We start from the raw sequence: 21,898 nt of genomic DNA on the forward strand, positions 1-21,898 counted from the left end.
GGACAACATGGCCACAATTAGTACATGACCGGGGTAGTTGGAGAAGTATGGGAGAGGCCTTCGCCCTGCAGTGGGTATAACCAGGCTGATGATGATGATGATGATGATGATGATGATGATGAACCGGCGCTGTTCTGCTGTCGCTAACTTATCACGACAACAACGAACGCTCCACTGCTGTAAAGCTGTATATCTTTTTTCTCTACTGCAGTACGTTTTTTTTTTCGTGTGTTTTACCACACATCTTATACGGAGGGGAGCGGAACCCAGAGGACTAGAGCGGTCCTTCAGGCAGAGACCCGTCACGCAGGGTTGGGGTGGGGATGGGGGCAGGGTTAGGTATAGGTCACTTTATTGGCTACCATCCAATAAATAATAACGTATCTTTGTTTTACGTGTCAGCGAGAAGTTGACTTATTGTAAAATATTGTTACGGGGCTGGCCAATGCAGCAATATACATTTGTACGTTGTACTGAAAATCATCTTCATGACCCGGCGGAGCATACGCAGTGCGGTCTCGTTTAGCACGTACTGTAAATACCGCTTCCCGTTCGAATCACCCTGCGGAGAGCCGATAGGCACAACTGTGTATGCGCAAGTGATTTCACCCGCCGCGGTTGCTCAGTGGCTATGGTGTTAGGCTGCTGAGCACGAGGTCGCGGAATCGAATCCCGGCCACGGCGGCCGCATTTCGATGGGGGCGAAATGCGAAAACACCCGTGTACTTAGATTTAGGTGCACGTTAAAGAACCCCAGGTGGTCGAAATTTCCGGAGTCCTCCACGACGGCGTGCCTCATAATCAGAAAGTGGTTTTGGCACGTAAAACCCCATAATTAAATTATTAATTAAGTGATTTCAACTCGTCTCACGCTACTCCTGCGCCGGCAAAATGAGGAATATGTGATAAAGCCGACATACCACACGCATTTGAGACAAGCCTAGCTCTAGTACCCTTCTGCCACGATAGGAGCTGTGCCGTTATACTTTGACAAGCGTTCAAACTATTAGTTGCAGAGTAAATTGCGTGACTACTTGGTTCGGTGGATGAGGTTTCCACACATGAATACAGTAGCTTTCGTTAGTAATAACAGCATACCTTACAGTGTGAATAAAGCTTGTCCAGCAAAGCGACCGTTTACTAACTGCGCGAGCGTCCTAAGCAGTGGTATGTGCTGGATTACAGATATATTTATTTTATATGGCGACTGGTCCAAGTATACGGAATCAACGTTTATAGATCTATAAACGTTGAGCGGCGCGACTATGCGAGGTCGTATTGCGGCGTTAGCCAGTTTTCTCTTTCTTAAACGAGAAAGAGGATGATAACGGAATTTTTTTTTCGGTTGTGTTGGTTCCTTTCTCTGCGACGCACTCACTCGTATTACGGAAATTTTGTCCTCCAAAAGGCCATATACTACGGCTTTACAGGGCAAAAAAGGCAATGTCGAAGCACATAGCTTAAACAATGTATCATGCTGGTTCACCAACCGCAGTGATCTCTGTGTTGAGCAGCGCTATGGGCCTCACGCAGGAGGCTAGCATTCACATATAGTGATTTCAACAATACTACACTTGAAATGCTTGAGAACGATGCTGGTGTATCACAAATGTTTGAAAGCGCCTGCCACTTAGATTTCTCGGGGCTGCTTTACGTTGGCATTACACGAGCATGCGCTCTTATGTATTATATTTTAGTCCCTACGCCAAGCGATCACATAGTGAGCACATTTAGCATTTTATGCTGGTAATACAGAGACACCAGTTCTCTTTGTGGAATTAAAACCGATATAGGAAAAATAATTCTCAACACATACAGACCCCGCGGCTGAAATCACGTTGAAGTATCTCTGTGGGGCGCAAACATGTGGCACGCAATTTAGCTACCGATGCACCGAAAGGCTTCCCTGACGACCTTATGTGAACGGACATTGCGTAAGTTTCACAAATACGATCTAAAACATCTCGCAATCTTTCCGGAGCACGCGACAGCAGTACTTTCAAGCAGCGTCGCGCCAGGTCGCACAAGCGAGACAGGAGGAAAGGCTCGCCGCGCATTCATTCTTGCTCTCCCGGTGAAAAGGTCTATACATCTCCTATCCACAGGTATCATTGATGGGTGCCTCACGTGAGTAGACTCGTCTCCGTGGGAATTTCAAGCTTAGTTATCAATCCCTGGTCAGGCAGTGGCGCATCTTCAATTGAGGTCGAACAGCCCCAAGGCCTCAGACGACACGGGATACTTCGAAAAGAACAGAACGCTCTAGCATTCCGCAAAAGCCTTTCATCCAGGGCCCGGGAACCGCTGATGCCTGCTTCCGTGCCTGAGACGTCGTTCTCCTTCCCGCCATGCCGCCGCCTGCTGTCTTCTCCTGCAAGCAGCGCTTCACTGCAGCCTTGTCATGCCACGTCACCCTGTTTGCGCACTCGCTTCGCACTCGTGGCCCAATCGTAGACGGAAACACTTTCAGAGCACCTTCTGGTCACTACTAATTAGATCGCTCATGCAACTACGTGGCCCAATTGCGAAATGACTTGCAGGACTACATCGTCGTCGCTGTCGCCGACTTGTGCTCGAGCCTTGTTGGGCGTAAGCCAGTGTTCGTGCGCTTCATGCAGACATCTTTCTCTTTGTTTTCTGAGCACATCACAGCGTTTTAATGCGCTCGCATTCTTTGTCTAATTAGTTCACTTTCCGGGGGCTATTTATGTTTTTATGTTTCCATCTAACCGCTTTCCCACCTGCCTGGGTGAATGGGTAGTCTCTAGTCGAAAAGATAGTGCATCGGGCTGCTGTGCTGAAGGAACTGGTTCCAAACCACCCATTAGACCAACTTAGGTCACTGAGTATGCGACGATGTCTACATACGTGCCGCTCTTCAACGAACCTGTTTCACCTCGACATCGGTCACTGTAGACACAGGATCGCGTGGGTATCAACGTTCGAAGAAACCGTGCGACGCGGAATTGGAGTAATGGGTATGTGCCACTCGGTCTGTGCTCGTCCCCAGCGAACTTATTCGACGCAAACTTCGGTCACTGGGTATAAGCCTGCAGTTGCGTAGCAATCTGCAATGAATGTCTGTGACGCCATCGTGTGAAACCTGGTATGTACCCCTCGGAAAGTGCCGCTCTACCACGGTGAAAAAATTTCTTAAATTTCTACGCTGCTGTGTGGAATCTAGACTACGTCAAAATAGGTTCCTCAAGGACACCAAACCAGTGTGTTAGCAGACAGCTCCACAAATGCAATGGGTATGTTCCGCTTTCCAATGAAAGCCTTTCATGCCAGCACTTTAATGAGCTGTGCCATGGATGCAGAGTGTATGTGCCGCTCTTCAGTGCACCTTTCGCCAACTTGTGGTTACTGAGTATGTGCCGCTGAGTGTGCGGCAATCGATGGAAAAATTCTCAGCTTTCACACGCGCCAACGTGCCAGATTCCTCGACTCTGTGACCCGGCGCGGAATTTTCGACACAGGTAATAGATGGCATGCATTGCCATGCATTACGGAGACCACGCGCAGGCTTCACGGCGGCGGCGATAGGTGTCTTTAGGAAAGCGCAAATGTGGAGTCGCGGTGCAGTACGGGCCTCATACATACCTCGTGTCGACGACGGCGATGCGATAATTCTGTCGCTATACTGATTCAAGGCGGTCGCACTATCGTTGACAGTCATCGTGAGATGGTTGGGCCGCAATTTGTCTACTGTACACGCGCACTCATTTCACAACAGTTACCGTCGGCATTCCTACTGAAGGTCGATAAACAAAGGCAGCTGTAGAATTCCTTAAAATATTTATACGCAATACTGATACTGTTATTAAGCTATGAGCGTGCGAAGATGCTGCTGAAAGTCAACTAATAGAATAGGAGATCAGAGGACGCCCATTACCTCATAATAAAAGCAAATTTGGTTGTAGCTTTTCTTTTGTCATGAAAGTGCGGAAAGTGATGAAAGGAATGGTATGGAGCATCTGCTTAAGAATGTTTGGTGCGTGCAGACCACTTGATTTGTCTTGAAGAGACGTTCGCACAGCATTGGACAGATGGTAAGGGCGATCATTATTAGCTAGACTTGGCACACGACACATCGCTACGGCAAGTTCGGGGTGTGATCATTACACGGGAAATTAAGAAAAATCGAATTTTGACGACAAAATTTAGGGGTGCGATCAATACGCGAGTGCGATCAGTATGCGAGTAAATACGGTAATAGGCTGTTTTTGGTTTTGCGCACTCAATGTTAAGGGATGCAAATGGTGACATACAACAGAATGCAAAAATGATTAAGGAATACAAGCAGGGTGTGGGGCTTTTTAGGCAGATGCGTGCATGTGCTATTTATAAAACTACCCATGCATGGTATGCCTGAACGCATTTTCCAACACTTTGGTAGAATACAGTGACACCCACTTATTAAGGGGAAATAGTCCTCGAAACAACTTCTTTTATATATTTGTACTAGAGATTTGAATACACTGTCATTCATAAAGTGTTTTATTAGATTTGAATTGTCATTGATATTTGTGTAGCTGCTGTTTTTTAGTTATGTCCTACACAGTGGCAAAATATTTTTGTGGGCACTTTCTTGTGTATAAAATTTTCACAAATAGCTTCATGCTGTATTTATTTAGCTAGTTGTATACTGGAAACTGCTGATACCTATCCAAACGGCTTGTACATTTACTGCAACTAGTCTAAAAATATTAGGGCACTTTAAATAATTTTATAGATCGCAATTTCATTTAGATATCAGCATTCTTCATATATTGAAGAGCATGCATGCCGAATTTCGTTAGTATATATAGGATAATTATAAGTGCTCCAGGTTATTCTCATGCTATTGTGAGAAAAAATTATTGAACTATATTCAATATTTTTTTTCACACTAGCATGAGAAGTATGCAAGATTACTAGGCAGGCCTCTCTGCCTGCCTAATAATCTTGCATACTTCTAGCAATTCTACATGCTGTTTGAATAGATATCGGCACTTTGCAATCTACAAAGAGCTGAGTTAGCTACAGCACACTGCTTTTTGTGAAAATTTAGTTCACAAGAAAGTGCCCGCAAAGATCACTGTATTTTTCCATTGTGTAGGATATCACTCAAAAAGCAGATAAACAAATACTAATGACACATATGAAACCTGCATGAAGAAATCTACAGTTAGCTCTCTTTTCAAACCTCTAGTAAAAATAATAAAACTATTTCGAGTAATATTCAATCAGCAAAACGTGCCCCTTGCCATTGCGACCTACAACATAGCGTCGCAATGTTGAAGGCAAGTCCTCTTGTCGAAGCGACTCTGGCTGTCTTCCCCGGGGCTGCTGTTAAACACTGAATTTTCCTGCATTTGCCAGAAGTGCAATACTAAAACATCTGTGAATGTGCAATTGGTATTGGCACACCAACAGAAAAAAAAGAACAGTTCTGTGAAATGAGGAATCGACTATAACTTTGTTCGACATTTATATTTTGACTCCATATTTTTTGTGTTTTGTACTGAGTGTTTCAGCAGTGAGTGCCGCTTAAAATTGAACATCACTGCTTCATGACAACGCGACAATTTTTGCTAACAGAAAATTATAGCAGTGGCAAGCATTATAATTACAGTACTCAATAACGTGTAGTTTGTAAGAACTCAGACTAGCACCAGTTCTGAGATACACAACCCAAAACACCAATGATCAAATTGGTTTCTCTTCCACGCAGAATTGTCCCACAAGCCTTACAAAATATTTTGTGGCAAAGTATTATCAGAAACAGCAAAGCATGTTCCACCAAATATGGCGACAAATTTTTTAGACCTGTCAGTCTGAGGGCTCCTAAAAACTAACAATACCTTCAGCACTGACTAGTCTCAATAATGGGATGTCAGCCATTTTGCTGAAATTAATAAAAGTTCAATTATTGTGATCTTTTTTAAGAAGACATTTCCAATTATGATGTAGTTCTAATCTCTGTCACTTTTGTAAATATTTTCCAAATATTTTTTCACACTACAATTTTTGGTAATAGAGGTATTCATTGTACAAAGAGCTAGTACATGGCATTTAATAATAAACGCACTGGTCATTGTAGACTTTTTTGTCTTTAGCATTTGTTCTGTTGCACAGCTGTTTCTTGAAATCTGAAATGGTGTACCCGCCTCCTCATGTTAGCAATAAACACGGAAATCTGTCAATATCTTTTGTTTAAAATGCAGCTGATCAATCCGATAGTTAGGCTATTTGCTAATTATAAATTATAACGGTAATAGTGCAGGACCATAAAACATTGATACTGACTCACAACTGTGCCTAGCTACATCCACGCAGCTGTGCCATACAATGTGCATGTGTACAGAAGAGCCAAATTCCCAGAGGGAAAGTAACAGTAATTCATTGTTTATTATCTTGTACAAGCAAATTAGGCGCTAGGTGTAATTTATGCTCAGGAAATACATAAATCAGTCATGTGAGGCATCTTACTATAGGTTGCATGTTCGAAGTTCTTGTAACCTTGCTTGTTTTTATTTTGTTTCCTTTGTGAGCATGAGTGACTTGGTTGCCTTGGCACATAATCTCAAGACTGTTTCTTCATCACTGCGAATCACGAAATTTAATTTACACATAAAATTCCCAGGTACTAATTTGGTAGACTTCGAGGTTATTTCTCTTATCTTTTATATGTTTATCTACCAAGTAGATTTGTCGTTCATTAAAACACATCCACGCAATGCACAGTGAGCACCCAAACTATAGTTATCTGTTCTTGCTTTCTACCCTGCTTTGGTGTTTTCTAAACCTAGCATTGGTGCAATGGCATGTCTGCACCTGCAGAAAAGTAGCAAAGTGGCTGAAGTTAAAGGTCAACAAAATAATTAGGATACAAAGCAAAAATATAACTTCGCAATTGCCCCCATATCCAGAGTTTTGCTTAGAATTTAAAAAAAAAATGACATCCTGCTATGGTGTGAGAGTTGCTTTGGGCACCAAGGGCATCTAGCACGTAGCACCTGTGCCAGAGTACACAACAAAGCAAAAAAATCACTCCAGATTGGAGCGCCAGTGGAAAGTTAAGCATAGATGTTTTATTTCACGCACCATTAATGTGGCTTATTATCTGCTCATGTTGGGTGGGAACGAATACATTGGAAAGACAATCCTTTGGACCAATGTTACCTTAGCGGGACACCAGAGAAAGTTAGAAATCAAGAACAAGTATTCACACTTGGTTGCCCACAGTGTATTATCTGGATGTGTTTCTCTCTACAAAAGACTACTGTGGTAGATAATCATAATGACAAACACAAAATAGCTAAAAGAGGTATGTTTCAGTCATCCGTCCGTGACCTCCAGTGTTTATAGAAACACTTCTTTCTGTATATGTGCCAAGCTGTAGGGAGGCTTTACGTAACTCAGTCATGCTTACTAAGTTAAAGATTGTAATAAGGAAAATCACAAGAACATTGTATAAGTGATTTGTAACTGTGCCACCTAATGTAAGTTATTCATGTATGTGCTCATAGATTACAGCCAGTGCATAATGTGCTCGTACAGGATGACTTGTGCTGAGTAAAAGAAGCCTTCCTCACATCTTCCTCTTTGTCTCTTTTGAATCTTCGTGCACTATGTGTATTTTTACAGCTGCGTGCGTGCAGCTGGGTATAGTTTGTTTATCTGTTCTGCTTCCTCCCTTGTCCTCATCATAATGCGCTATCTTTGCCGTAACAAAATACAGTTACCTGGGCTGCTTATTTTGTCAACGTGTTTGTTTTATGGAAAGTTTTGTATTAGTGGGTATTTCTACCTGTGAAATTGTCTGTGTCAGCTATTATACTTAGTCTTGCAAAAGTATGTTTCTCAACATTAATGATCACTATAAGTGTTGCCGTATTTATTTTGGTAATATTGTCAGTTATGAAGTTTTTATACACTCTTGCATGCTGTATGACAGAATAAAATTGATGCACAACTTTTTGATGTTGCGTTTTTTTAGATCAATTTTCAACTCACGCTAACACGCACAAATTGTGTGCTAAAGAGTGCCAACAAGAGTACCATAAGGTAAGACACCTGTTTTTACTGTTATATTGAATTATCAATTGTCAACCAGTTGTTTTCAGCAAGCATAGTGTAATGCATATATTACGTAATCTAGGTTGAAATAATGTTTTTATTGCACTTCATCATCTTGGTCTCCTTTGTACAAAAGTGCAGCCTTTCTTATTGGTTATGCGAAGCTTACTTGCTTAGAATCTTAAGCCGTAAGTTAAGTCCTTTAGAAGAGTGAAATAGGCTTAACTTATAAACCTTCTGACATATTATGAGACTTGTGCGGTGGTGAATTCAACTTCTACATGAGTTACATAATATTTTGGAGTCTCATTATGATTCTGAGTGGCATTACGGTGTCATACATATGCAGCTGCAGGATATATATTGGATATTTATTTAAGACTGTTTTGCTTGGTTGGCTATTGATTCAAGTTTAATAGTAATGAGAACTATCTTGCTTTCATAGTGATTCTTTGCTGACTGATATATTTGAATTTTCCAGAAGACAATAACAAAGATTGGTGAACTATTTTTTCTTGCTAATCTGCCATGTGCTTTTTGGCAAGTTTACTATGGATTCTTTGTTATCCTATGTTGTCTTTTCACAGTAGTCTTCTTGACAACTAGCCGTAGTCGTGTGTACTTACAGCAAGAGTTATTGACACACATTGAAAAGCGGCTCGACACTACCATCCAAGAGTGAAACGACTTATATGGATTAGTTATTTTACTCTATTTGCAAGAGTCCTGCACCACGCACTAAGGGTAACTTGACACACACTGCTGGAGTCATCAGACTCATCTAGAATAGTTACCTGAATCCTTCTTGCAGTGGTCATGTGACACTTTATCTTGAGTCATTTCACTCATCTAGAATAGATAACGGACTCCCTCAGCACTAGTCTTGTAACCCATTTGAGAGGGTTAGGCGACTACTACGACAGAGTATGCATTACTGTTGTGTGCGGAGTCACTTAACCACCTAGTATCGAGCACAGATAGTCTCGGGACTCTCTGCTAAAAGAGAGTTCGGGTGTCTCCTGCAAAGTGTGTAGTATATAGGACGAGTTCAGACTCTTCGAAAAGAATAAGGGATACTCTTTTTTTTCTTAGTGTGAATGCCTGGCAGCAGTGACGGTGGAAATGTATGCAATAGTAGTTAGGAGCTGAAAACACCAACTTGCAGCAAACGGCAGACAAGCGCTCAACGTTGCAGTAGGTACGTCATCGCCTCTCCCAAGTGAAGTGAAATGCCGCGGACAACACTTTTTGTAGCTTTTGATACTGTGACGTTGTTGCCGATGCGGTAGTTGATTGGCTCAGCCGAGAGTCGCGCCTGCAGATATGAGGGGATCCTCACCGCACCCGCAACGCCAGGCGCACGCTTCTAGGAGCACTGGCCTCAGCACTGAGGCGTGACTGAACTCGATGCTCTGCGTACGATTTTTGTGTTCTACCTTCAGTTCTCGGATCTCGGAGAAGATATTGCCGAGATTGAGAAAAAAAAAATATGCAGTTCCCACCGGAATCCAACCCGGACCCGGTACGTAAGAGTCAGATCCTCTACCACAGAGCCACGCCAGCGCATTTTTTTGTTTCTTTCATGGTATTTATTACAGTAGAATTCAGCCCCACATTTAACACTTCTGAATAGTTAGAGAACGGAGGGCAAAATGAAAGTCCCACACAGAAAAGACAGCGTTGATTCTGTGTGTAGAAACGTTGGTTTCACTTTAGAGGGGTGGTAAGGATAAGCACCTCACCAAGATAGGGTACCAGTCAGGTTGTATATCGAGTGCATCATAAACATGTTTTAGGTGTAGTGTCATTTGGATAAAACGTACCCTTGTAGGTACCACCGTTCCGGCGTTTTGGTCCATCATTCGCGTTTTCCAGAAACTGCATTCCCAAGAGCAAAAGCATATCGAAAGGTGCAATATTATCAGAGGTCGGCAGCCGCTATCGCACAGTATGAGAGTTAATTTCAATGTCTTTTTCGTTAATGCACTGGAGGGCATCCCAAAATAGGGTGGCGTCGGTGCAGCTAATAAAACAATGTTCAATTGTCTCTGGCACATCACAAAGGCGACAGTTAACAGAAGAGACAAAAATACCTTTTTTCTTTAGCCATGTTTTTACCGGGATGGTTTCACTATGAAGTTCGTAAAAGAATGTTTTGCAGCAAAGGGATACATAAATTTTGCGAACACGCTTTAGTACATTGTGGCCTGGCCATTTATTGTATAGTGATCGGTAGAATGGAGGCGGAAATAGCATGGACAGTAAATCTTTGTATAACGTTTTACGCGATGCAGAGTACAATATTCAGTGGGAAAGCGAACTTTCAGGAAACGAACGGCCAAGTAAACTTCTTGCATGAGCCCCCACAAGCATAAACGCGAAGATAACTTTGAAGAAACAACTAACTCGTGTAACGCATTAACAAGTGCCGCTTGCATGAATGACCGAATTATGGGATGCGAAGTATCGCGAAAAAAGGAGAAACGACAGACTATTTGCCGTACATAAAGATGTACTAAGCCCAGCCTACTTTCACTAACAGGCCTAAAAATATTGTCTCGCCTCGTGGGCTCAAAAGCTGAACACCATACGAAGGTTGCAAAGATTCGGTGAGAACGTTGGGTGTATAACCTGGCAGAATGAACAACTTGTAATGCATAGTATATTTGTGTTGCCCAGAACATATAGGAGGCTTCGGCATTCCCGAAAATAGAAAGTCGTTGTGGAATGAATTTCTCGGCGTAACTTTGCAGGGCCGAAACCCGTTCTTTCGAATAGTGTGCGCTTAATTTATATGCGTCTAGTGGCACGCCGAGATACTTTGGCGGGATATCAGTCCAATTAACGCCTACAAACTGTTCTCTTGTATAGCACTATGAGCCAAACCATAAGCCTAAACTTTTCAAGGAGTTCATTCGTGCTCCTGATACGCTGCCAAATTCTATTGTCGATACTGCCTTTTCAACACTGGCCTTATCGGTGCAGGAGAACGCTACATCATCTGCATAAGCTAAGACTTTTACTTCATTACCCAGTATATTGAAGCCATGGATGTACCTAGACTCAATTACGCTTAAGCATAGCGGTTCCAGGTAAAGGACGTATAGCAGTGGGGACATCGGGCATCCTTGTTTTACTGATGAGCAAATAGAAATGGGTTCGGAGATAGGGCCATTAATAACTAAACAAATAGTACAACAGGTGTAGCGAAGCCGAACGCCTTTAAGCACATTAAAAAAATTAAATTATGGGTTTTTACGTGCCAAAACCACTTTCTGATCATGAGGCACGCCGTAGTGGGGGACTCCGGAAATTTCGACCACCTGGGGTTCTTTAACGTGTACCTAAGTCTAAGTACACGGGTCTTTTCGCATTTCGCCCCCATCGAAATGCGGCCGCCGTGGCCGGGATTCGATCCCGCGACCTCGTGCTCAGCAGCCTAACACCATAGCAAGTGAGCAACCACGGCGGGTTTTAAGCACATTGGAGCCACTATTGGCATGCTCCAGACGAGAAAATAAATAGGAGTGACTGAGACGATCAAAAGCTTTAGCAAGGTCTACCCGGAGCATTGCAAGCTGCTCAGTGTAACCATAACAGTATTGAATAAGTGTACGGGCGATATGTATGTTGGTTTGAATGGATCGGCCCCTAATTCCAAACGTGAGATGGGAATCAGTTAGAATTGACATCGCAAATTGCTATCTATTAGATAAAGCTCTTGCGAAAAAAATTGCAATCCACGCTTGAAAATGTGACTGGACAGTAGCTTTCAACAGAACGCAGTTTCTCTTTATCTGAAATATTGTGAAATAACACTGTGTGGGTTTTGCAAAAAGATTTCAGAAGGGCGACCACCTCTAATCTTGCAATAAAAATGTCCTATAATATTTTACTGATAATTGATTTGAAAGCTTTGTAAAGTTCACTTGAAAGTCCACCAGGACCGGATGTTTTCGACAAAAGCCGCTGATCAATAGCTAGCTGAATTTGTTATATCTTAGGGCTACCACTGATGAATGCACAATCATCATCGTGTAGTGGTTTTATAAGAGAGACAACACTCTCTGAGACTTTTGCATCGTGATCATCTGGAGGAGCTCTAAACAACACAGTGTAGTAAGTTTTGAACTGAGTAATTATGTCATTCGTATTTGTTAGAAGACTGCATACGCAGTATATTTCCGGAAAAGCTTGGAAAGTAGCGTGACATCACTGGTCAAATAAAGCTTGACGTGCTGGGTGCTCAGACGGCAGAGCACGCCTATTTCGAGATTGAATTCGTGCACCTCTGTAACACAGTGCATCACACTTTTGTAACTCACATTTAATATTTTTATTGTCAACAATGTAAGTGCGTGACATTTCGCAATCCATCTGATAAAGGCTACATAGGCTCTTAAGAGGCATGTTTTCTTCATTACTTCTATAGAATAATTTCACCGATCCAATTTCTGTAGCCACTGTGCGAAGTTTAGAGTTCCCAAGCAGCAGATAACGGCAAGTCAGTAGAAAGTCAATTTGTGAGGGCCATGCCCGCGCGATTAATAAATTCCTGATCATTTGGGAGCTCCGAGTTAAGCTTCCAGTGTACCCACGCCAGCGCTTGCCAGCATTCCGCGGAAAAATGCCAAGTAAACGCGTCATAGCGCGCGCAGAGAGACGCGACAGCACATGCACGCTGCGTGGCGTCCATGCATGCAGATTTTGCATTGGAGTTGCATAATATTGCGCCAGATAGAATACCATGTAACACATGCACAGGCAGCGGTACAAGGCATTTACACAACGTTTAGGAAAGAAAAAGAAATTTAAAGCGATGTATACAAGAATGCTAAAATATTTATTATGTACCAGATTAAGTCAAGCTCGCCAGGTGACTACGTCGCCGCTGCGTTTAAATGACGATGCCCATAAATCGTCATCATCATCATATTGTGCCACTTGCCGTGCGATGTTAAATGTGCGCCGCAAAGCGTCTGTACCTGCGCCCTTTGCATTGCAGTTGCATAATCTTAAAGCAGGTAGCACGCCTAGTGGCATTTGCATAGGTATCATTACACCGTATAAAGGGAAGACTTGAGGAAGGCAAAGAATAATGTGGAATGTGTACATGTTGATGTAATGAAAAACATGTACGGTATACCTGATCTAATCGAAACAGGCGAGGTGACTGTTTTACACCGTCGCGCTTCAAAGGGAATGCCATTAAATCGTCGCCATCATCATTACCATCGCGCAGCGTCTACACCTGTGCCCTTTGCATTGCGGTTGCATATTATAAAAACAATTGGCACGCCATGTGGCCTTTGCATAGGTAGCGGCACAAAGTCGATAGGGACGTCTTGAGGAAGGCAAGGAAGAATATGGAAGGTGTACATTTTGATGTAATGATATACATGTGGGTCATGCCAGATCTCATTCAAACAGGCTAGGTGACTGTTTTCCACCGTCGCACTTCAAAGGGAATGTCATTAACTCCTCACCATCATCAGTAACATCGCACAGGACGCAGGTTCGAATCGTGGACTCGGCGGCCGCGTTTCGATGGGAGCGAAATGCGAAAGCCCCCATGATCTTAGATTTAGATGCACGTTAAACAACGCCAGTTTGTCCGAATTTCCGCAGTCCACCACTACGGCGAGCCTAATAATCAGATTGTGGTTTGGTACGTACAGTCCCATGCTTCTGCCGACACTTCTGCCCGACGGCGTCTCTCGTAGACGCTGCGCGACAATGAGATAGCTTTTGCTCGGGCCTCCTATCTAAACGAATGAAAATTGAGAAACTGTTTTTCTCGGCAACCACAGCACCAAATGTGATTAGAGCTGCGAATTTCTAAGCTTCATGCTTCTATATTTTGAAGCTTATCAATTTTTGAAAATTATTTTTGGGACATCCAGAATTCATCCGAACTTCAACTTCCAACATTCACTAGAGCTTAACGCGCTCTTTCGTATGCGACAAATTTCAATACAATTGGTCCATTGATTATTTCGGGAAAGTGTTTGTGCGTTTTACATGTATTTGAAAACGCGACATCTAAATCAGGCCCCAGCTAAAGCTGCCCCGAAGTGCGCCCGAGATTTATCCCAGCCCGTTGACTCAGCAGCATAACGACAACGAAAAAAAAAGAAAGAGAAAAGAAGAAAAAGGAGAAAAGAAGAAAGAACGATGACCCTCTCGGCAAGTGTCTGAAAAGCCCCGAATCAATCACCACTGGCGTTGTCTCGTCTCGACTAAACGTTCTTTGGATTACAAGTAATTTGCAGCCGACGACCGATCCCTCTTTATCAAGAACACTGATAACGACGGCAGGAAGAACTTTGTGGTGAGATTCAAGCTGCAGGGATAGCTTTTGATTCTTTTAGTTTTTGTTTCGTTTACGCCATCACTACGTCACTGCGGGACGCTTGAAAAGTTCAAGGTGACTACGCAACGTGGATGTGCACTGCCACAAACGAAACCCTGATGTATAGGAAAGATGGCTACTCCCATTTCGGAGGCGATACCAATAACCCATAATTATCATCGGCATCAACTGAAACGTACAGTGTCACGACTCAAGGCATGTGACACGCGCACCACGTAGTCTGAATGCCTGTGTTTACTCTTCTTTGCGTGTTATGGCGCCTCCTCGCAAGGTAGGAATCGATTCTGAAGGAGTGAATCGTAGAGCTACGCGCGCGGCAGAAACCAGGCAGCGTGGGGCTCACCAGACCGCTGTGCAGAAAGCAGGAGAAGCCGCAGCTTGGCGTTGACGGCGAGCGGGCCGCTAATGGTATCAGGTAATAAAATCTAACCCTCAGCACGCCTATTGTGTACCTGCCGTGGTTGCTCAGTGGCTATGCAGTTGGGCTCCTGAGCACGACGTCGCGGGATCGAATCACGGCCAGGGCAGCTGCATTTCGATGGGGGCGAAATGCGAAAACACCCGTGTACTAAGATTTAGGTGCATGTTAAAGAACCCCAGGTGGTCCAAATTTCCGGAGTGCCCTACTAAGGCGTGCCTCATATTCAGAAAGTGGTTTCGGCACGTAGAACTCCGAAGAAAAAATCGCCTCTAGTTTATTGTTATATGTGCATTCATTCTTGGTTTACCATCGCAAGGACGTTACCTCATGGGTGGCCGAAAATGAAGGAATCACGTAGTCAAACCGCCGGTGCCTTCTTCCATTTGTCGATCCAACCAGGGAACCATCGCAAACAAGGTGCAGAAAAATATATTCCCCTTTAACGTCTTCGAAAGTAATCAAATTCAACGGTAGATAGACGGATATTGTCTGAAAGAGAAGGCACGCCCTCGACGCGCCCCAAAAAAGGCATGGCAAGCGGCCGGCGCCCAGTGAGTATATAGATAGCGAGAAAGTCGTGGTACTGTGATATTCGTATATGGAGTTGGTAATAATAAGTGGCACTACTGCGTGAGATTACCCAGTCTTCTGTATTAGAGACAAGGAAGGGGCATGCACAGTGTCCGCTCGTGTTGAAATACGCGGCTTTATCTCGACGTTTTATTGCCTGCTGCTTTCGTACGTCCCGCGCTATCTTTGTTGAATGACTGCCGTTGAGCGAAGTCAGGCGAGCGAGAACCCAGCGTATGCTGTGCAGCGCCTTTTACAGCGCACACTGTTATGGGTTCGTTGCAATAGCGGTTTCGGTTGACGACGATGTCCGCCGCCGCTGCCTCCGCCACAGGTGTCCGGTGATCATGGCAGCTATCGCCGGAAATGAGAGAAAAATAAGTACAGTTCCCGCCGGGATCGAACCCCGGCCCGCTGCCTGGGAGTCAGCCGCTCTACAGCTGAGCCACGCCAGTGCCTTTTTTTCTATTCTTACGTGGAAAACAAAACTGAAGGCCTATTACAGAGAGGACACAGCTACACAATAAAAACTCCGGCAAACCAACACATGTGTCTCGACAAGTGCGTCCTGCCTGGCGGAAGTTCCTGCGCAGCGTACACACTTCTGATATAAGTATTTTTTTGCATTCCGCGGCAAAAAAAAAGATGCCCTATAAACGCGTGCGAAGAGACACGCGATTCCACCACGTAGGCGCCGAATAGCGTGAATGCGCACACATTTTGTATTGCAGCTTGATAACATTACACCAGGTAGAAGGCCTGGAATCAGACGCACGGAAAGTGGTACAAGGACGGTGTTTCACACTTAGGGTAAAACTCGGAACACATTGCATCGTCGATGCGGCGCAACTCGAGCAGGCGCAGACGCTCGAGAGGTGTAGTCGTGATCTGCGTCGTCTGCTATGGCGGCGCGTGGTGGCCGCATTATCGGGAAGCGTGCTGATGTCAGAAGCAGTGCGCCAATGTGACCATTACTGCGAGAACTGAGCTGATATTCTTTACTAAACGTTGTGCGACTCCAAACTCTGAGCTTCATTGGCGATAACAGAGTTCCACAAACTTCTTTTGACAGCATGCTTCGTTTGTTCTTTCGAAATGCCGGGGTACTGAGTGTGCGCGCTGATATTTCTGCACTGTTGGTGCTACCGTAATACACAGCGACAAGACGAATCAAGATGTGCGCGCTACGTGCTCCGTCTTTGACTCCAAAGGAAAACAAAGCACTCAAAATGATAACTACGATGGTAAAACACGATGAAATAAATGAATACGAATAAAGGAATGTTTTAGCTTAAGACAATCAGCTGGAAGTACTTCTTCTCCACAGTCACTCAGTACACCAGACAAACCCTGCCCGCCTGCGGGGAATTAGGCGTGTCATGCTCCGAACTTAGCATCTCATCATGTCCCCAGCAGCAGCGATTACAGCGCCCATCCTGGAAGGCAGTGAATTGTAGAGTGCTTTAGTCAGCCATGTGTTCATTCGCAGCACGTCTCATTCGCTGACGATGGTGGACCAAAGCCCATCCTCGGGCGACTGATAGAGAGGATGGTTCGCAAGCGATACTTTCAATGAGCCCCAGGCATTTTATGTGACGATGACGCGCGGAGGTTGGGGAGGCCACTCCAGGATAGCGACGGCGAGCTCTTCAAGCATTTCTTGCAACACACTAGCAGTGTGGATCAGCGACCTGTCGTGTTGGAATGTACAGTCACCTTCCGAGAACGGGCCGTGAAGAACGTATGGAATCAGTACGTCGCCTGTGATTGCCCTGCACCTTTCAGCGATGAACTTACCTTCGAGGCGTATCAGTGGGCGTCCCACAACGCTTAGTCCGATTTCCTTAGTCCTTTTTTCGTCCAATTATGTTACTCATACCTGTATTAGTATCGCACTTGTATAATAAATGCGAAAGAATTGTATTACTAAGTGTGTTTTTTCCCCAGGTCATCACTGCTGTCATGTAAACGGGGGCCTTAACGTTTGTCATCTGAGCTAGTTGTTACTTTTCTGGAGGCCTCCCTCCATTTCCTTGTGGAAAAATCAACCTCATTTGATTTTAGTTTGTTTGACAACGTAGTATGCCTACTGTCACAGGCTGATCGCGGAAATATAACGCTTATTGACATTACGTTTTCGCTAAATATTCGCAGTTTACTTCACGCGATTTCACTAATGCGATACTACGATTGTGAATGTTTATATCAATAACTATACGTATAAAGCTTTCTGAGTGAGCAGGTAAATATTCATTCGATGTCATCCCTTACACCTAACCTGTACCTTAAGCACCGAGCAATCGGTTCAAAATTATGAAAATAAATTCAAAGACACGCCACTGTAAAAAAAAAACAATGCTCGACAAAGTCACTGTTAAGTCCAAGTTAATGAATAATGTGTAAACTATAATAATGTTATATTCCTGATAAGTTAACACTAAGAGCGTTGCCGAAGTAAAAGCACCCTAGAAATATTAGATGTGTAGTCGCACGAGCGTGGAATGAAAAAATGTCCAGCTAGGTTTCACGTGTAACGCTCCAAATAGCTGATTATAAATTATTAATAATGACATTATATAGCTTACGGATATTATTCTTGATTGATGATTTATAACATTGCCATACTGCCATTTACAGCTTTCGAATTTTTGATTCGATATGACCTGAACATTGAGCTTGTCAATAATTTGAAACCCTTGGACGAGCGCTAATCGATGGGATGTAAAGACGACGGGAGAACACATGGGTGCAGTTCATGTGTTCATTTGCTTTGCTCCCTCCTTTAGTACTCTTCAAGAAGTGTGAATTTTAAATATTTGAGAACATCTTTTTCAAGGGCCTATCTGATGTCTGATTAATTTTCCTGTTGCTGTACATTTTAAGAGTATTATCGAAATAATATCGGTGGGCGCCAAGCCACAGCGTTCTTCGGCTTCCCTGGTGTCTGAGCCAGTAAATCCGGTTCCATCTAAAGATAATACTTCTTACGCAAGTGTATGACAATTTCTGCGCACTTGAAAGCAGATGGGCAGCATTATTCAAGGCACATTTTTTTCCTACCTTATACAAGTGGTTGCTTCAATGTGTTGGCGGATGGTAATGTTGTTTCAGGGATTCATTTCAACTCTGGGCATCCTTTAGGTCATAAAACTGTGTTGTGCAGAGATGGGCGCCATATCTCTTGCGAGAGTTTCTTATGTAATCATAAATGAATAAACCTAAAGCAAGATTGGCAAGAATGTAGTGCTACGCGAACCTCGTAAAACATGATATATATTATCTTATTGGCACTTTTGAACAATCACCATTATTACGAGATGCTTGAGTTTGCACTCTCTAGCGAGCATCTTGAGAGTGCGTAATAATACTGCAATAGACGTCGTCTCATATTGTCAATATGTTCACGAAAACAGATTTTCTTCGTCTTATAATGCATAAGTTCCCAGCAGTAAAAATGCCAAACCTAGAATGTAGGATAAACGTTGCCTTGTTACGTTTTTATTTCGTGAAAGAGAAACGTGAGTGAATTACACGCGCCTTCGCCATTGGCGACTCCTGAAATATGGCAGAATTTTTGTCTGAAGGTTATTTTTCCAACAATATTTTTTTTTTGTAATCTGAGGTGATGTCCACGCAATCGTGCGGGAACACAATGCCATATGAAGTTACAGCAACACTAAAGAAAAGCGACACACAGTTCTTTCACGCCGAGGATATGCAAGCGGCTGGTGCGGTCATATGCGAGAGTCGAAAAAATATTGCTTTTATTACTAGCATACGACAGAAAACCTGACAAGTCGCCACGTCACTTCAAGCACAGCCTTTCGCTGTCGAGGGTTTTGTCTTCCACCTGAGGCACAACAACCGTGGGCACAACGGAAGCCCTCTTTACATATCCACGCAGAGGGGTATATAAGACCGGTCCGACAAAATAGTGAGGGTAACCAGTGATATAGGCAGTTGAGGGGGTTGGTGATCTTGCTCATATTTAGAGGGCACTTAGCATAAGGGTTTTCGTAAGCTCGCTGTGACATATTTCTAATGCGGCGTTGCCCGTCCGTCCATTAGAGAGCCCGGCAGCTTTATGCCATTCAACCTTCAGTTCCTAAAGCACGTCGTACTTGTCGTTTTGCTTACACGGCCGCTGAGGAGAGCAATGACTAGGGGAACAATCCCAGCCGTTTAGCTGTGTCCGCGCGATGTCCGCTTCATCTGGCGTTTACTGTCCTCTTTCACTTATATATTGTTTCTTGCAGAAGAAAAATTCAAGCATATAAATAACATCAGGACATGTATAAGTGAAGCTAGATCTGACTTCATGTGCATAACTATCTGTAGTGCTTCTAATTTTAATGCCACTTTGAAGCTGGGGCGACAATATGCGTTTATCATGGGGGAATGCTGTTGGCTAACTTTTGCGTGCACTAATATGTCTTTACAGTTCCTTTTGCGGCAATAGGTAACACTAGGTACACCGGGAACGCTTTTCTCAGACGCTCGTTACTTGATAATATTGGGTGGTATATTCGTAGGATGTTTATGTTTGGGAGTGCATTATAATATTTTGTTATAAAGGCTGGCGGTCTGTGAGATTCTGGTGTAGACTGTTTGTTCACCAATTCTGACTGTCTCTCCAATCTTGACGCGACATCACAAGCTCTATCGAGAGCAACTTGGGGATAGTTCCTTTCTGCTAGCGTTCTTTTAGGGTCATTTAGGTCGTAGATATAATCGTGGTCGCTGCAGATTCTTGTTATTCGTTTTGCTTGTCCGAAAAAATTCCTTGTTTGCAGTGCCGTGGCTGATGACTCTTTTAGTTTAAATATTGCTGGCTATCTGTAGGCTTCCGGTAAAGAGTCGTTCTCAGCTTTTCATTTTCTATGTAGAAGTTTTCTATTAGGAAGTTTATCTGACTAGGAGAGCGGTGAGCAGTAAATTTAATACTCGGGCGAAAGTGATTAAGTAGGTTAGCGCGCTTGTACCGTGTTCCCATTTTATAAATATATCGTCAATGTAACGAAGATAGTCGTGGGGTTTCAAATGGTAGGATTTCAACAGGTCTGCTTCAAGCTGTCCCACGAAAATGTTCGCAGACGTGGGAGCGAATGGTGTCCCCATGCTAGTGCTGAAAGTTTGCAGGTAGTGAATAGAACTGAATTCGCAGTAGTTGAGCGCGAGAACTAACCTAAGGAGCGACAGGTAAACTTCAGGAGTGTGCACTTGGGCATTGATTGCGAGGGGTTTAGAAACGGCTTCCGTTCCTTCACTCATGGATATGTTGGGGTAAAGGGCTGAAACATCCAAAGTGACTGGAATAGCACAGTCGGAAAGGATTTGTATGGCGTTGATGACGTCGATAATTCGAAGGAAGTGTGGCGTGTCTTCAAGAAAAGATGGGAGGGTGGTGGGGATGTTTGACATTCGCTGATTCAAGAATTTAGATAGTGACTCAGTAGGTGTGTTGTTATTAGACCCAATAGGCCGACCTGGGATTTCTGCTGTAAATATTTCTTCGACCGGAACTTTATGTATATTAGGAAGAAGATAAAAGCCCCCTACTTTTTTGTTCTTGGGCATCATGAAGCGATATTTAGATTTCGTGATTAGTTCCCTGGACAGAAGTTCCACTATTGTGTTTTTCACACTATTGCTGTAATCTGAAGTTGGGTTAGAGTCGAGTTTTCTTTAATGGGTGTGGTTCCTCAGTTGTTTGGAGGCCTCATTCTTGTACTTTCCTACAGACCAGATTACAATACTGCCAGCTTTGTCTGCTGGTTTTATTACAATACCATTCCTTTTCGCAAGTTCTTTAAGGGTTTGGTGTTGAGCGGGGGAAAAATTCTTGTGTTTCAGTCAATGCCGTCTGACTCTAGAATTTCCTTTGATATCAGCTTTATGTATAAATCAAGGTCTGGGTACTGTTCGGTTTCCGATGTCCACGTGCTAGGTGGTCTAAGAGAGTCTTTATCTTGTTTACCTACATCTGTCCTATCGAAAAAGAACTCATTGATGCGCATGCGTCTTGAAAACTCTGTTATATCTTTGTGAAGTTTGTATTCGTTTACTGGATTGGTCGTCGGAAAAAAAAAGAACATTAGAACACGTTTCAAGGGATCAATTTCCTCGGGGCTTAGACTCTTGGATATGCATACTACATTGCTGCAGTGGTCTGGAGTCTCGCATGTAGGACTATCCGTGGAGATACGTGCTGCAGGGGTTACATTAGTTTCATCGGGTGGATGTGCAGCTCTAATATCTTTGTGCTGGTATTTATCTAGTAATTTTTCTTCCCTAGTTTGGACGAATATTTCAAGCTCTCTTTTTTTCGGTTCAGATAAATTTATGCTGTCGAGTTGATCAACAATTATCATAAGTTGTTCATTGCAGTGTTCTTCGAGAATATCAATACGAGAGAGCGATGCATTTTCTAGGATGGCATTCCACTTCAGTTATAACCTGGAGGATAAAGA

At 43.5% G+C, this 21,898-nt stretch overlaps 1 protein-coding gene across 1 annotated transcript in view; it reads right to left on the bottom strand.

Moving 5' to 3' along the window:
* The window catches only part of LOC126524611 (sulfotransferase 1C2-like), a 138,709-nt gene that overhangs the window by 99,963 nt on the left and 16,848 nt on the right, over positions 1-21,898 (bottom strand). The gene's annotated exons all lie outside the window — the stretch shown is intronic.

This window comes from Dermacentor andersoni, chromosome 3 (assembly GCF_023375885.2).
Source record: "Dermacentor andersoni chromosome 3, qqDerAnde1_hic_scaffold, whole genome shotgun sequence".
Taxonomy (NCBI): domain Eukaryota; kingdom Metazoa; phylum Arthropoda; class Arachnida; order Ixodida; family Ixodidae; genus Dermacentor; species Dermacentor andersoni.